Genomic DNA, 15,202 nt, shown 5'->3' with positions numbered 1-15,202 from the left:
TAGATTCTGATATGTCGTATTGTCATTTTCATTAGTCTGTATATATCTTTTGATCTCTGCACTTATTTCTTCTTTGATCCATTCATTTTTTAAAAGTATGTTGTTTAGTTTCCACATTTTTGTGGGATTTTTTTCCACTTTTTTGCAGTTGAATTCTAGTTTCAAGGCTTTATGATCAGAAAATATTCTTGATACAACTTCAATTTTTCTGAATTTGCTGATGTTGTTTTTGTGGCCCAACATATGGTCAATTCTTGAGAATGATCCATGTACACTGGAGAAAAATGTATACTCAGTCACTTTGGGATGAAATGTCCTGTAGATGTCTATCATATCCAGGTGCTCTAGTGTTTTGTTTAAGGCCACTATGTCTTTGTTGATTCTCTGTTTGGATGACCGATCTAGAGCCGTCAGCGGTGTATTGAGGTCTCCAAGTATGATTGTGTTTTTGTCAGTTTTTGTTTTAAAATCAATAAGTAGCTGTCTTATATATTTTGGTGCTCCTTGGTTTGGTGCATATATATTAATAATTGTTATGTCTTCTTGATTCAGTGTCCCCTTAGCCATTATGAAATGGCCATTTTTGTCTGTGAGTACTTTTCCTGTCTTGTAGTCAGCATTATCCGATATGAGTATTGCTACACCTGCTTTTTTTTGGATGTTATTTGCTTGGAGTATTGTTTTCCAGCCTTTCACTTTGAATTTGTTTTTATCCTTGTTACTTAGATGAGTTTCCTGTAGGCAGCATACAGTTGGATTTTCTTTTTTAATCCATTCTGCTACTCTGTGCCTTTTTATTGGTGAGTTTAATCCGTATACATTTAGTGTAATTATTGATACTTGTGAGTTCCCTATTGCCATTTTATATCTTGCTTTCTGTTAGTTTTGTGTCTTGTTTGATCCTTCTCTTTCGTTTTTCTATCTTTTGTTTTTATTTGGTTGTATTCCATACATCTTTCCTCCGTTGCTATCTTTTTTATCTCATGTGCTTCTGTGGTGGTTTTTTCAATGGTGGTTACCTTTGAGTAATGAAAAGGGTCCCTACCCTGTTCATTGTAGTGAACTATTTTGTGAGTACTTTTGCACTACATCATCCTTTGCTACTGTTAATCTCCATCTTCTCCCCCTCTTTCTTTTTGTTGTTGTCACAGTTTAAATTTGGTTTTATTGTGTTCTTCTTGGAGCTTTTACTTGTGGCTCTGTTTTTTTTTGTTCTTTGTATCTGATTGGAGAACCCCCTTTAGTAATTCCTGGAGTGGGGGTTTTCTGATGATAAATTCCCTCATCTTTTCTGTATCTGTGAATGTTTTTATTTCTCCTTCATATTTGAAGGATAGCTTTGATGGGTATAGTATTCGTGGCTGAAAGTTCCTCTCTTTCAGGACTTTAAATATTGGGGTCTACTCTCTTCTATCTTGTAGAGTTTCTGCTGAGAAATCTGATGATAATCTAATGGGCCTTCCTTTATATGTTGTATTCTTCTTTTCCCTGGCTGCCTTGAGAATTTTTTCTTTGCTGTTGGTTTGTGTCAATTTCATTATGATATGCCTTGGAGTAGGTTTGTTGGGGTTAAGAAAACTCGGAGTTTTGTTTGCTTCTTGAACTTGAGGCTTTAGTTCTTTCCACAGGCTTGGGAAGTTCTCATCTATTATTTGTTTGAGTATGTTCTCCATTCCATTTTCTCTCTCTTCTCCCTCTGATATACCTATTATTCTTATATTATTCTTTTTGATGGAGTCAGATAATTCTTGTAGGGCTATCTTATTTTTTTTTAATTTTTGAGTCTCTTTCTTCTTCTCTCTGTTGTGCCTCAAGTTGCTTGTCTTCTATTTCACTAATCCTCTCTTCTATCTGACCTGTTCTATTAGCTAAGCTTGTTACTTCGTTTTTCAGCTCGTGAATTGAGTTTTTCATTTCTGTTTGATTTGTTTTTATAGTTTCAATTTTCTTGGACATATATTCTTTGTGTTCATTGAGTTGTTTTCTGAGCTCCCTAAATTGCCTTTCTGTGTTTTCTTGTATATCTCCGAGGATTTTTAGGATTTCTATCTTGAATTCTCTGTCATTTAGCTCCAAGGTTTCCAATATATTAAATTTTTTCTCCATAGATTTTTCCTCATCTAGCTGTGTTACCTCTCTTTCTTTTGTATCCATGATATTCGATTTTCTCTTCTTTAATGGCATCTGAGGGTGGTTTTGTTGATAGTATTAATGAGTTTTAATAAAGAATAAAAAGTTTAAAAAAATAATAAAAAAAATAAAAAATCGAAAAGAGTTGGTTTTTTTTAAAAAAAAATTAATAATGAAATAAAGAAAAATAAAATAAAATAAAAATTTTTAAAAAGGAAATTTTTCCCCCCCTCCTTTTTTCCTCTCCTCTCCTCTCCCCTCTTTCTTGAGAAAATCTTGTGGTGAACTGTGAATTATAACAAACAATGCCTGTGATGGAGGGCCTGAATTGGGGAAAAATAATAAAGGGGCAAAAAAAAAAAAAAAAAGAAAAACGAAAAAAAAAAAAGAAAAAAAAAGAGTGTATGGACCCACAAAAAGCAAATAAGGAAAAAATTTGGGTCAAGAATAAAATGATTTGCTTTTAGATGTTGGTTGTCTAAGAGTTATGATGAGAGGAATAAGAGGAAAACGGAAAAATGGGGGGACAAATTAAAAAATTACTATTGTATTTAGTGGAACAAGAACTAGATAAAATGAAGAGCCAGGGATGGGAGCACTGATAGTGAGTTAAAAAGGTGAAGTAAAAACCCCCCAAAATGCCACAAACATAAGTTTGAGTCCCAGATAAGATAATTTGTTTGTTATTGAGGTTTGAATGAGAGGAGATGTAAAGGAGAAAGGAAGAAACTAATATAGAGGGAGAAAAGAAAGAGAGAGAGAGAAAAAAAGAGGGAACGACTAAAAGAAGAAAAAAGAAAGGAGAGAGAGAGTTAAGGGTTTTGGAGTGCAACCCTCATAAAGAGAAAGGAAGAGAAGAGAAAAGATAATGGGAGATGTAACACTTATGGGTAGTGTAGTTCAAGGAGAGGAGAGAGTAAGACCGGCAGTGAGTTAATCGGCCAAATTGGAGGAGGAAAAAAAGTATCAAGAATGAATATAACAGAAACAAACGAACAAATATAATAAAATGGGATAGGTTATAAAGTCTACAGATTATTCTTGATTTTGAGAGGTTATCTTCTTGCTTTTTCTTTTCTCTCCCTCTTCCTGGTCGGTGACTCTGTACCCCGGGTTCTGCCCCTTTGGCACGCTCAGGTAGAGGTTTGCAGTTGATAAGTCTCTATGGCAATGTCATGTATTGTGCTTTAGTCTCGTTGGCAGTCGAGGCTCATTAGCATTTATAGGCTCCGACAGTGAGAGAGTCCGTGTTCCTGGAGCCTTTCTCCTAGTCTTTCCTTCCTCAATTAGTAGCCTGATAATCCAGCTATGGGGTTGCTGCTGCCTCTGCCTGGATAGTAAGAGGCTCAAAGAGCTGGCAACTCCCCACTCTATTTCCACTCAGCACAGGGCTCTGGGTAAGGCTCAGTCAGTCAGAGCTGCTAGCATAATCAGGTGGGCTTTCCGCCCACTCAAAGACCTCTGGCTCTGTCTGCCACTCAGTCCGGTAACACAGGCGGGTGCCCACTTCTGGGGCGCTTGGAGGAAACTCTCACTCACTGGCTGCGCGTGCAGACCAGGATATCCGGCCAGCAGTCTCACGCTCTGAGTGAAACCCCCAACCGCAGGGAAAAGTTGCAGCGTTGGAATTGAGTCTCGCTCCGTCCCTGTGCGCGGCTTTTGCAAGGCGCTGGGGCGGCCCGAGATTCTGCTTTGGCCCACACAAAGGCCCCTGACTCTGCCCCTCTGTGCGATAACATGGGCGCGCACTGCCGAGGCACTCGGAGGAATCTCTCATTCACTATCTGCACGCGCAAACCAGGATATGAGGCCGGCTGCGTTACCCTCTCAGTGAAACCCCCTCCAGCACGGAAAATCTCCACCGTTGGAATTAGTTCTCACTCCCTCCCGTGCGTGGCTTTCCCAGGGCGCTGGGGCTGCCCAGAGACTCTGCCCTTGGCCCACAGAAAGGCCTCTGAACCTGCCTCTCCGTGGGGCAACACGGGCACCCACTCTTGGGGCCTAGGAAGAAATCTCTCGCCCACTAACTGCGCGCACGCCGACCAGGAGACCGGGTAAAATGGCCGCCCCGCTTGTCTTTCTTTGTTTGGGTTTGGCGCGAGTGTTAGCTTGTATTGCCTGGGTTGCCACAGGATCAGTTTTTCCTCGGCTTGGATCTCCGTGCCATAGCCTGGTTCGGCCGTTTGTGCCGCAGCCTGGATCTATTCACCCCCTTTGCCCGCCTCAGTTTCTATATTCACAGTTACCAGAGAAAGCCGCCCTGTTTAGGTTAGTGAGGAAGGCGGAGCATTTCTTACTCCCTATTTCCTTCAGGGTTTGGTTATATATTTAGCCAATTTTTCACTCGACCATACCTTTGGGTGTATTGCGAAGCTTCTGGAGGCTCCAAGTATAGGTTTTTCTGTTTCTGGTTGAAGATCTTGTTGAGTTTTGGGGGAGATTTATCGGTATCGCTTCCTACCCCGCCATTACTCTCGAGAATGATTTTAAATGGAACTCAATAGGTATTTAGTTCAATAGGGCCTTCACTAAAGTTTTAGCTTTAAAGTCAACCCAAAAGTTACATAGTTTTTCTTTGTCTTCAAGATATTTCAAAACCTTTAAAAGATAACTGTATTTAAGCTGCTGTTGAAAAATAAATTTATGTCCCTAGAAAGTATATTTTATCCATGCTTCTTCCATCCTCTGCCTACAAAGTAAAATTAGTATACTTGAAAGCTTTTAGAATGATAAAATTTGTGACTTTTATAATATCTATTTCATAAAATACTTTTTGTTGTTTTTGTTTCCAGTGCTACACAGGGAAAATAGCCTACTAATATTTTTAGATAACTACATTATTAGAAGTGTAAAATAAGTAAATCATAGCCTTGAAATAATTATGTAGTTATATGCGAACTGAACATTAACCTCTTAGAACTGACATGCCTAAGTGTGGCATGTCAGAAGTCACCCAGGACACATTCAGAAGAAAAGGGAACTACTGCCTGAGGAAATACATCTGCTCTCCCTAAGTGTAGCAAAGTCACCAGGGCACATTAGTGGTTAGAGACAGACTATGTTGTCTGGGAGTAAGTACATAAATGCACACCTGCTCCTCCGACAGCAGTTTTTTTGTTTTTGGTTTTTTTGTTTTTGGTTTTTTGGTTTCTTGGTTGTTTTTTTTTTTTGTTACATGGATGCTCCTAGGACAATTATTTTAAATCTGAATATGCACCAACAAATTAGGGATAGAACTTTAGAATTTGGAGAAAATCGGTAAATGGACATATCTAGGCTTCATGAAAAAGAGTGATAGAGGCAAAGATGAAAGAAATTTGTAAAGGATTCATATATTTTCATTGATGAGGCAAAGATATGTGAAAATCACTATAGTTTTATTACAAAATATTATAAAATTTTTATTTTAAGGAAAAACTGAATCATGAGCAATACAGATAATCTATAAACTAGGCCATAATTGAGGGGCTTTCTAATGGAAAACCTGGGATGTAAGGAAATGGAAGCAATGCTTTGGATAATTCACATTAATGTTAATTGTTCTGTTTTCAAATACTTTTATGCATGGTTTTAAGAAAAAAAGTAGTTATTAAAATTCTAATATCTTAGTAGCCATAAAAGCCCCTTTAATCTGCTCACCTGTGTGCTGTGCATAAGAGGAACATGCTAGGGGTGGCAAGAAGACAGGAATATTAAAGTAAAGACTTAGATCATGTAAACAATTAAGAGAAGACAATACTAGCTTTTTCTTTTACCTCAGATATCCAGAACATGAAAGAGATTAGATCAAAAGGGGACTTGGTAATGGATATCAAACAGAAAAGTGGCACAAAGTTGCCCTGCCTTCCTCTTTATACTACCACTTAACCTAGGAATACTTTGCCATGCTTTGGGTGCCCTGATGAGGCAAAGAGAAGACAAGGAAAATACCATGCAAACATAAGCCAGAGAGGCAATAACTCTGAACAGAAAAGGAAGGTATCTGAAGATGAGGTATCAGTCTCTAATATTATCACTAATGTTCATATGGCTTCCTTTAATCACTACTGCCACCGAGAGAAATAATGTCCTGTAGACCAGGCAAGACCAGCTCTAAACAGTTGTATCATGCAAGAGAAGAAATAATCATAACAGAGGTAGTAAACAGAAGATCAAATCCCTTTCCAGTATTTTTCTTGTCAAGTATGCTCTGAAGTGTCTGTTATAATAAAAAGGGTGAAAAGCTTCTGAAGTTAATAGTTATAAATCAGTTAACTGCAGCAAATGGTGTGTGTGTGTGTGCAATCAGAATGAATATTGAGAAATTTCTTGAAATTCATAATTTGTGGAACATTTTATATTTCTCATGAGTACTGATTTTTTCTTTCTTTTCAATGTTTAAAGCAGATTGTTGTGAAAACCAACAGAGTATAAGAAGGCTCTTTGGGAAATGAGTTAACATATTATCATCTTTGCCAATTAGCATTTATTGAGCAACTGGGTATGTGGTACTTCAAGAATCTCCACAGAGACTCCATATTGAGACAGATTTTCATATTCTGTAAATTTCAAATTTTGTTAGAGGACAATTAACCTAATAATGCATTACATTGAGTGGAATTATTCTTAGGTTTGTTTTCCAAAGAAAATTATGTTTTTAAACAAGTTAATTTGTATGTCTCATTCAAATATTCATAATTTGAATCTTGTTTGTTTTAATAAATATGACTTTACAGGGTTAGAATAAATTTACCTTATAAATTATTCTATGAGCATTGGGGAGAGCTATGAACCAATTCTTACCCATAGATCTATAAGTTGAGTTGTTTTTTTTCAATCTGATGTTGGTGACAGTAAACATCTGATTCACTCTAAAGGAAGAAAGATTTTTCATGTTAAATATTATTTAACACAAAATTCAATCTGGTGTTATCAGAATCTTCTCTTTTGTAGCAGCTCTAATTTGATATATATATATATATATATATATATATATATATATATATATATATTAATAATTGTGGAATAAAATCAACCAATGAAAAGAGTATTGTCATCTGGGTTAAATCCCTCCCATTGACATATCAACAACAAGTAAGCCTCAAATACAAGAGGAGGGTGTGCACAGCCCACACGGAGTAGGGGACACTTGGAATGCCCAGCTTAATTGATTGAAGAGATTGTGCCCCTTGACCCTATAGAACTCCTACAATATAAGGCCACTCTACCGAGCTCAGAAGATGTAGCATTTCTACTTAATACATAGAAACAAACATAAGACTGCTACTAAAATGAGGATACAAAGAAAAGAACAGGACAAAACTTTAGAAAAAGAACTGAACAAAATGGAGACAAGCAATCTACTAGATTAGTGTTTTTCAACTGCCAATCTATACTCTTCATACATCAGTGTAGTTAACTCTTTTGTATAATGGCACAAAATTTCTGGTGGACAAGCACCTTTCCACAGACCAGGGGTCGAAAAACACCGCACTGGATACAGAGTTAAAAACATTGATTATAAGGACGCTCAATTAACTCACTGCGGACCTCAGCATCATTAAAAAGGACCGGTCAGGACAGAATACACTAACTGAAATGAAGAATAATTTACAGGGAATCAACAGAAGAGCAGATTAAGCTGAGAATCAAATCAGCAGCTGGAATATAAGGAAACAAAAAGCACCCAATTAGAACAGCAAAAAGAAAAAAGAATCCAAAAAAATGAGAATAGTATAAAGAGCTTCTGAAACAACTTCAAGCATACAAACATTCACATCACAGTGGTACTGGAACAGGAGAGAACAAGAAATTGAAAACTTACTTGAAAAATAATGACAGAAAGCTTCCTTAATCTGATGAAGGAAATAGACACAAAAATCCAGAAAGTGCAGATAGTCCTAAATAAGATAAACCCAAAGAGGCCCACACCAAGACACATCATAATTAAAATGCAAAAGGTTAAAAGAGAGAATCTAAAAGCAGCCAGGGAAAAGCAGGCAATTATTTAGAAGGGAACTCCCATAAGACCTTCAGCTGATTTCTCAACAGAAACTTTGCAGGCTAGAAGGGATTGGCAAGAAGTATTCAAAGTGATAAAAAGCAAGAACTTTTAGCCAAGATTTTCTAGCAAAAAAGCTATCATTTAGAATCAAAGGATATATAAAGAGCTTTCTAGACAATAAAAAGCCAAATCACCACCAAATCAGCATTACATGAAATGTTGAAGGGTCTTTTTTAAGAAGAATAAAAAAAGATCAAAATATGAACAATAAAATGGTAATAAATGCATATCTATCAACAACTGAATCTAAAAAACAACATAAATGAACAAGCAGAGCAGAAACAAACTCATAGATACAGAGAACAGTTTGATGGGAAGGGGATGGCAGAAAGGTGAAAAGGGTGAAGGGATTAAGGTGGACAAATTAGTTGCTACAGAATAGTCAGGGGGATGTGAATTTCAGAATAAGGAATATAGTCAATAATATGCTAATAACTATGTACTGTATTAGATGGATATAAGATTTATTGGGATGATCACTTAGTAAGTTATATAAGGTCTAAATCTTGGGGGATACACCAGAAACTAATGTAATATTGTATGTCAATTGCTATTAAAAAATTAAAAAGTGATTTCAATTTTAAAAGTGATTTTGAATAGATGATTTTAAAAATATGAATATCTAATAAGCAAAAGGATAAATGCTTAAGCTATGCATATGAAAGAAATTCAAAATAAATTATAACATTTTTGCAAAAAAGAGTATTGTTTCTGCTTGTCTTTATGCTAAAAACCAATATTCACAATTCCCTTTGGAGTCTGACACTAAAACAAAAGAGAATAGCTCTCATATAGCATCTACCAATAAGACCATTTTGAAGCTTTAAAAACCCCACATCTCATTCCCAAATATTTTTTATAAGATATTGCTTCCTTGCCTGTTTTAGACCAGTCTTTAATTTACACCAACTGGTATTGCTGTCTCAGGCATTTGCAATCTTAAACTATTGCCCTTGAATATTTTTGAAAGAAATCATAAAAATAGGTGTTTTTTTTCACAGAGAAATTTCTGATTTGGGTCAGAAAAAGATGTCATGAGAATATGTTTTCTTTTAAGGGTCTACCAGGAGGATAAAGTTATGAAAATGCTCTTGTTAGCATAGATAGTCAGAGTCTGCCAGCGAAGCTCCGCCATTGACCAAGATGGCTCAGTGGGAGGCTCTTCTCCTGTATTGTCAAAAGCTAGAAAGAAACATGAATGGACAGGGCCCCAGCCGGCCAAAAGCTAGCATGATAATTGAATGGGGTAGGGGGGGAACCCTGTAGACTTGAGCAGGAAAAGGAAATGGTCTTTGAGATAGGAGTTCACCATTATCCCCAGTCCCAGCACCTAAATAAACCTCTTTTCTTTTACACCAGCACCTGACTGCAATATTGATGTTTGTTGTGACAGGCAGCCCAACCTGCATTTGCAGTGTTGTTCAGTTACAGTCTGGGGACTTTAATTTTTTTTTTATATATATATTTTAAACTTCAAATTCTATCTGTTATCTTCTGCCACTCACACCTCTGTGATAGGTAGGGTACTATTTTCACATCCACCACGCTCATAAGGCTACCACTGAATGGAGAGAGGGTATGAGAAGTAGGCAAAGTAAAATGCTGCAACCATGTTTCTACCAAGATTCAGCCACTTTACTTGAATAAATATTCCTTGGATTATTACTAACTTTTGGTTATATTTTAGAGTCCTGAAAAAAGTTGATTTTTTTACAATATTTGTGTTCTCATTTCATTTACAGATGAATAGATTTTCTGAGGTTCTGACTATGCCATTCTGGAAATCCCACTTATTACATATGTGTTTTTAATGTTTGACAGTATCTTAGGGCGATAAGAGATGTCTTAGTTCTATATTTTCTTACTGATTAAAGAAATTCATCTCAGAATATAGAACCATTCTGAATATTGAACTTTACTTTATGTGGTTTTCTTTATTATTAATTATATAGTTATGGGATCTGTTTTTTGAAAAGTTCTTATCTCTATGATTATAAAAATATTTCTGTAAAATATTTTCAGTTGTTCAGGAAGGTTATCACAGATAAATAAAATGAAACATTTCAATATCAAGCTCTTAAACATGGTTTTTCATAATATTTATAACTTTGTATTTTTCCCATAGCTTTTTCTACATTATTTTGATGTTTGTCATGCTGTATTCCATTATTTCATTCTTAACAAATTTTTTAAAAAGAAAGAAAAAAAGAATAGGAATTGAAAAAATATGATTTTGTCTCTTAGCTTTATTTTTAAAAGTAAAAGTAAGTGTAGAAGTGTCAGAAATTGTTATAATATCATTCTACTTTTGTGGGTGGAGCGCAGAGTGCATTCCTAGTAGCTGTGGCTGATGCAATGCTGTGAGAATACTTCAGCTCCCAGAACCCTCCTGGGCATACCCAGGAAGGAAGCTCGCCCACAATAAGGAAGTGACAGTGCTAACCACACAGCTCCCTGATCTTTTCAGCCATTGGCTTTGAGGAACACGCTGTAACACCCTATAGGCTGAACCTGTGTATATAAGCTGGCTTACTTTCTAAATAAAATGGATCTGTGTGACTGAACCTGGTCCCCGGAGTTGGTCTTTGTGTCTCTGTTGTCCTCACCCCCGGCAGGACTTGTACACAACTGGCACCCGAACGTGGGGCAGGGACCTAACTGGCATCCAAGGGACGGGTGAGTGACCCTCTACAATGGGAAACCTTCTCCCCCACTCTCGAACCCCTCAGGCTTGAGCCCTGCACACCCTAATTGCAGAATAGGCGAGTTAAAGTTAGTGAAAAGGATCTCTATACCTGCTGGGAGATCCTCTCTGGTCTCAATCCCTGGATTTAGGACATGCCCCTCTGGGACCCGACTATTTGGGCCCGAGCTCTCTGACATGTTTGTTTGGCTGAGTTGCATGGGGGGCAAACTTTCCCTCTCATCCTCACTCCTGCCTTATTGGCAGTACATGCCTGCTTGACCGGTGCTCCTGCTGGGGACCCTCCGCCGGCCCCTAAGGTCCTACTGGCTACTCATCTTTCAAAGGAACCCCTACCTCCATATTCGCCTCCCCCTGTAGAGGAAAAAAAGGGTTGGGCCACTGAGTTTGATGGACTTGCAGTGGAGCATGCAGAAACAAAACTAGATACATTAGAAACCACACCATCAGCTCGGCCACCGGAAAAAGCAGAAGTCGCTACTTCTGCATTCCCTGCCAGGGCTCAATGCCCCACCCCAGCCTCTCAGATGCCATTTCCTACCCTAGCTATAACTTCAACACGTGTTTCTGCTGAAGACGCATGGGCCAGCCTATATGCCCCCATGTGTCTTTTTTCTTTCTGTCTGTCTGTTCTGTATCTCTCGCTCTCTCTTTCCCCTGCCCCTCTCTCTGAAATGGCGCTGGAAGGACCCAGCCACAGCACAGTGGTGGGGATCACACCCTCTTCTAACGCAAGGGAGAGGTTATGCTTGTGTTTTTCAGCCTCTTTGGATCCCAGGAACCCCCCAACCTGCTTGACAAGGTTTCTTGGGCACCCACTAAGTGCTTCAGTCTTCACCCGTCCAAAGCCACAGCCCTGGTCTTCTCCACACTGACTACACCTGAGGGGAGGAGGTCCTCAGTGCTCCAGAAGAAGACCTCGCAGCCGGCATGTGTGCCCCATTACCTGGGGGGATGTGGAAGCTTTGGCAGAGTGGGCCCAGAGAATTGCCCCTGACAGGCCCCTAGGCCCTGGTGCTCTGTTCTTGCTTATGTGTGCTATAGTAACCACTGACTCCCAGATGCAGGCGGCAGTAGCCCGGGGCTCGAGCCCGGCAACATGAGCTGGTGTTTTCAACTCATCTTTGGAGGATGAGGAGAATTGGGCCGGAGTTGCGATTCGCAGGCTCCAAAAGGTAAACGGTGGCAGCTGCAGTGGGAGGATGAACAGAAGCCAGGCTTGCATCGCTGAGTGGCCGCTGAAATGGAAGGGAGTGGCTGCTAAGCTGCTGGTGGGTTTGCTGACATTTTGGGACATAGGGGTGAATGCCATCATGCTCTCCAGAGCAGAGATGGAAATGCTGACTGCCATTGCCACATGCTTCTCTTTGGAACAGTGGAAGACCTTCCAGGATGGCAGGGATGAGGGGGGTGGCTGAGGTCCCATGTGCGTGGACTAATTCCTGGACCATAACCCGAGTGAACACTGGCTCCTTTGTTAGATGGACTTGCAGATTTTGGACGATGTAAAATACCCTGATGGTGGGTGAAGGGCGGCTTTGCTGGAGGCCCTTCCCCTGTCCTGAGAAGCTTTTCCCATGGCTAGAGAGAAGGCTGAGGACATTTTGTGCTTTTGGCAAAGTGCTCAGACACTGATGAAGTGTACCTCTGTAATTGTTGAAATTGTATAATTTGTCATGTTATTGTAATTTGTGTAATGTGCCTTGAAACCATATGCAGTACACAGCCCATGGCAAGCCACCCATTCTGTGTTTGGATGCTGGGACCTTTGTGAGTAGGGGGTGTGCATGGACCTATGCCCATTTTTTACAATCAAAATGGAACTGTGTTTAACTGCACCTAGAAGGTCTCTGTAACACAATGGGAGGGAAATGACATCCCAACCCCTAGGAGTAATCCCCTGTTTAAAACCCGCATTCTATTTCCTAACTAGTCAAACATTACAGAAGCATGCCTCATTGTTTAATCCAGCTAATCTATTAGCATATAGTATAATAGGAATTATAGTTGTTTTAGTTCTACTCGGGTTTCGTTGCATAGTGTGTAACATTCAGAAGCTACAACAGCAAGCTGTCATTCATCAAGTCCAATTGGCCTTAATTAAAAGAGAAGGGGGAGATGTGGGTGGAGCGCAGAGTGCATTCCTAGCAGCTGTGGCTGATGCAATGCTATGAGAATACTCCAGCTCCCAGAAGCCTCCTGGGTATACTCAAGAAGGGAGCTTGCCCGCTATAAGGAAGTGACTTACTGCCAACCACTCAGCTCCCTGATCTTTTCAGTCATTGGCTTTGAGGAACACGCTGTAACACCCTATAGGCTGAACCTGTGTATGTAAGCTGGCTTACTTCCTGAATAAAGTGGATCTGCGTCATTTAACCTGGTCCCCGGAGTTGGGTCTTTGCATCTCCATCGTCCTCACCCCCGGCTGACTTGTCCACATACTTTGAATAATTTATTTACTCAAACGTGTTAGTTTATAAAAGACAAATTATTTACACCAATTTTAGTAAACATTCACCCTTGGTATTCTAAAGAAAATCATATTTTTTAAACTCATCTATTCATCTACTTCAAGGCAAAAGTTTCATGATAAAGGCCATTTGGAACTATGTTTTAAATTTCTACTAATTCAGATTGTGTCAAATATGGTTGTTTTTTTTAATTTTGTTGAATAGCCATATAGAAAGAAGGAAAAGAGGAAAGAAGAATTCTCCTTGAGAATTGCCCTCCAAAGGGACCCTATCAAAAGCTTGTTGAAGGCAATGCCAAGCCTGATTGTTTGAAAATATCAACTGTACATATTTCCATTAAAATCCCATCCTGGCTCATTTAATTTATTCACATATAAACAAAATGCCCTTTATTGCATTGAATGCAGTTTTGACAGATGACTGTTAGCATTCTGTCCAGGTGTAAAAAGACAAAGATAAATGAATCTCTTCTTTTCATTCACATACTTTATGACTTTCATCTTCACCTGAAAGCATCCTTTGGCTCACTACCTACTTCATGTTCCACTAGGACAGCTCTTTTTCTAGCTGGAGCTTGTTTCACTGTGCTTATAATAAGAAGCTACCTCTACTTGAAATAATCAGTTTGGGAGCATAGCAAAAAATCTAATTATTTTTTCTAAAATTTCAAACATTTTATTATTGAGTTTATTAGAACTATCTTAAATGCATATTCACCCATCTGATTTATTCATGCATGAATTATCTATAACTAGAGTTTAGAGTGGTTAAGACTTTAAGATATTCATTATTATGTAAATGCTTAATAAATTTCCCTCCTACAATGTAAAGCAAAATTAAAGTTTGACTAAATAATTAAAATTCTTTTTAATTTTATAATTCTTGTTTATAACATTAAATTTTGCAAAGCTGAAACATTGAGTTGAAACTCAAATTACACCAAATTTCATTGATTAAAATCATTTTTATACTGTTTCAAAGAAATCAATATATAAATTTTAAGTTGTAAATAATTGCTACATATTATTTATAGTAAAAAAACTCATTAATTTTTAATAAAACAAGAATTATGTTAAAATGTTTAATTTTTATAGATTAAAATGAATTTGATGAAGTAAATCTTAAGATATTGTCCCCTACATTCACATGACCTCATGGAAAAAAATAATTTTACAATGAAAAAGTAAACTCGTTCTTGTAGTTTAGAGAGATGAATTTATTATAGTTCATTTTTACTGATATAAAAAGCATTCTAATAGTGTAAAAGTCAACTTTTATTTGATATTTGAAACATTAGCTTCATATTTATCCAACTATTTACTTAGAATCTCATATAATTAAGAGTGTGGTTTCTAAACCCTTTGAGGTTTTCTAGACTCTTGCAGGTAATAAGGTCAAAATTCTTTTTAAAATAGTACTACACTTGATTTCATATTTACCATTTTCAGTGTTAACATTTGCACTGGTGATGCAAAAGAGCTGGTAATGAGTACAACAGCAGGTGTCTTAGCAGTAATTAGGACAACAGCATTAAACTGTACTAATAGTAACCACAGTCCCCACATAAAGGTCATGTGTACACTAATCTTCATTTTTTCCTACCTATCATCAGCATTTGATACAATCATCACCTCCACCTCCTTTAAAAAAAAAGCCTTCAATTTAATTCAAAGACAACAAATATGTTTGTCTTTTTAACTCTAAAGTGGCCCCTTTTTAATCTTCTTTAAATGTTTCTACTATTTTTTCATAACTTATAACAGGTGGAGTATTCCAGATAGAAGTCCTTGGACATATTAATACTACTAATTTCATGAAACCTCTCAAACCAAGATGAGACTTTTGATATCAACT

The sequence above is a fragment of the Saccopteryx leptura genome, chromosome 3 (genome assembly GCF_036850995.1).
Source record: "Saccopteryx leptura isolate mSacLep1 chromosome 3, mSacLep1_pri_phased_curated, whole genome shotgun sequence".
Lineage (NCBI taxonomy): Eukaryota > Metazoa > Chordata > Mammalia > Chiroptera > Emballonuridae > Saccopteryx > Saccopteryx leptura.
Note: the sequence above shows the minus strand (reverse complement) of the source record.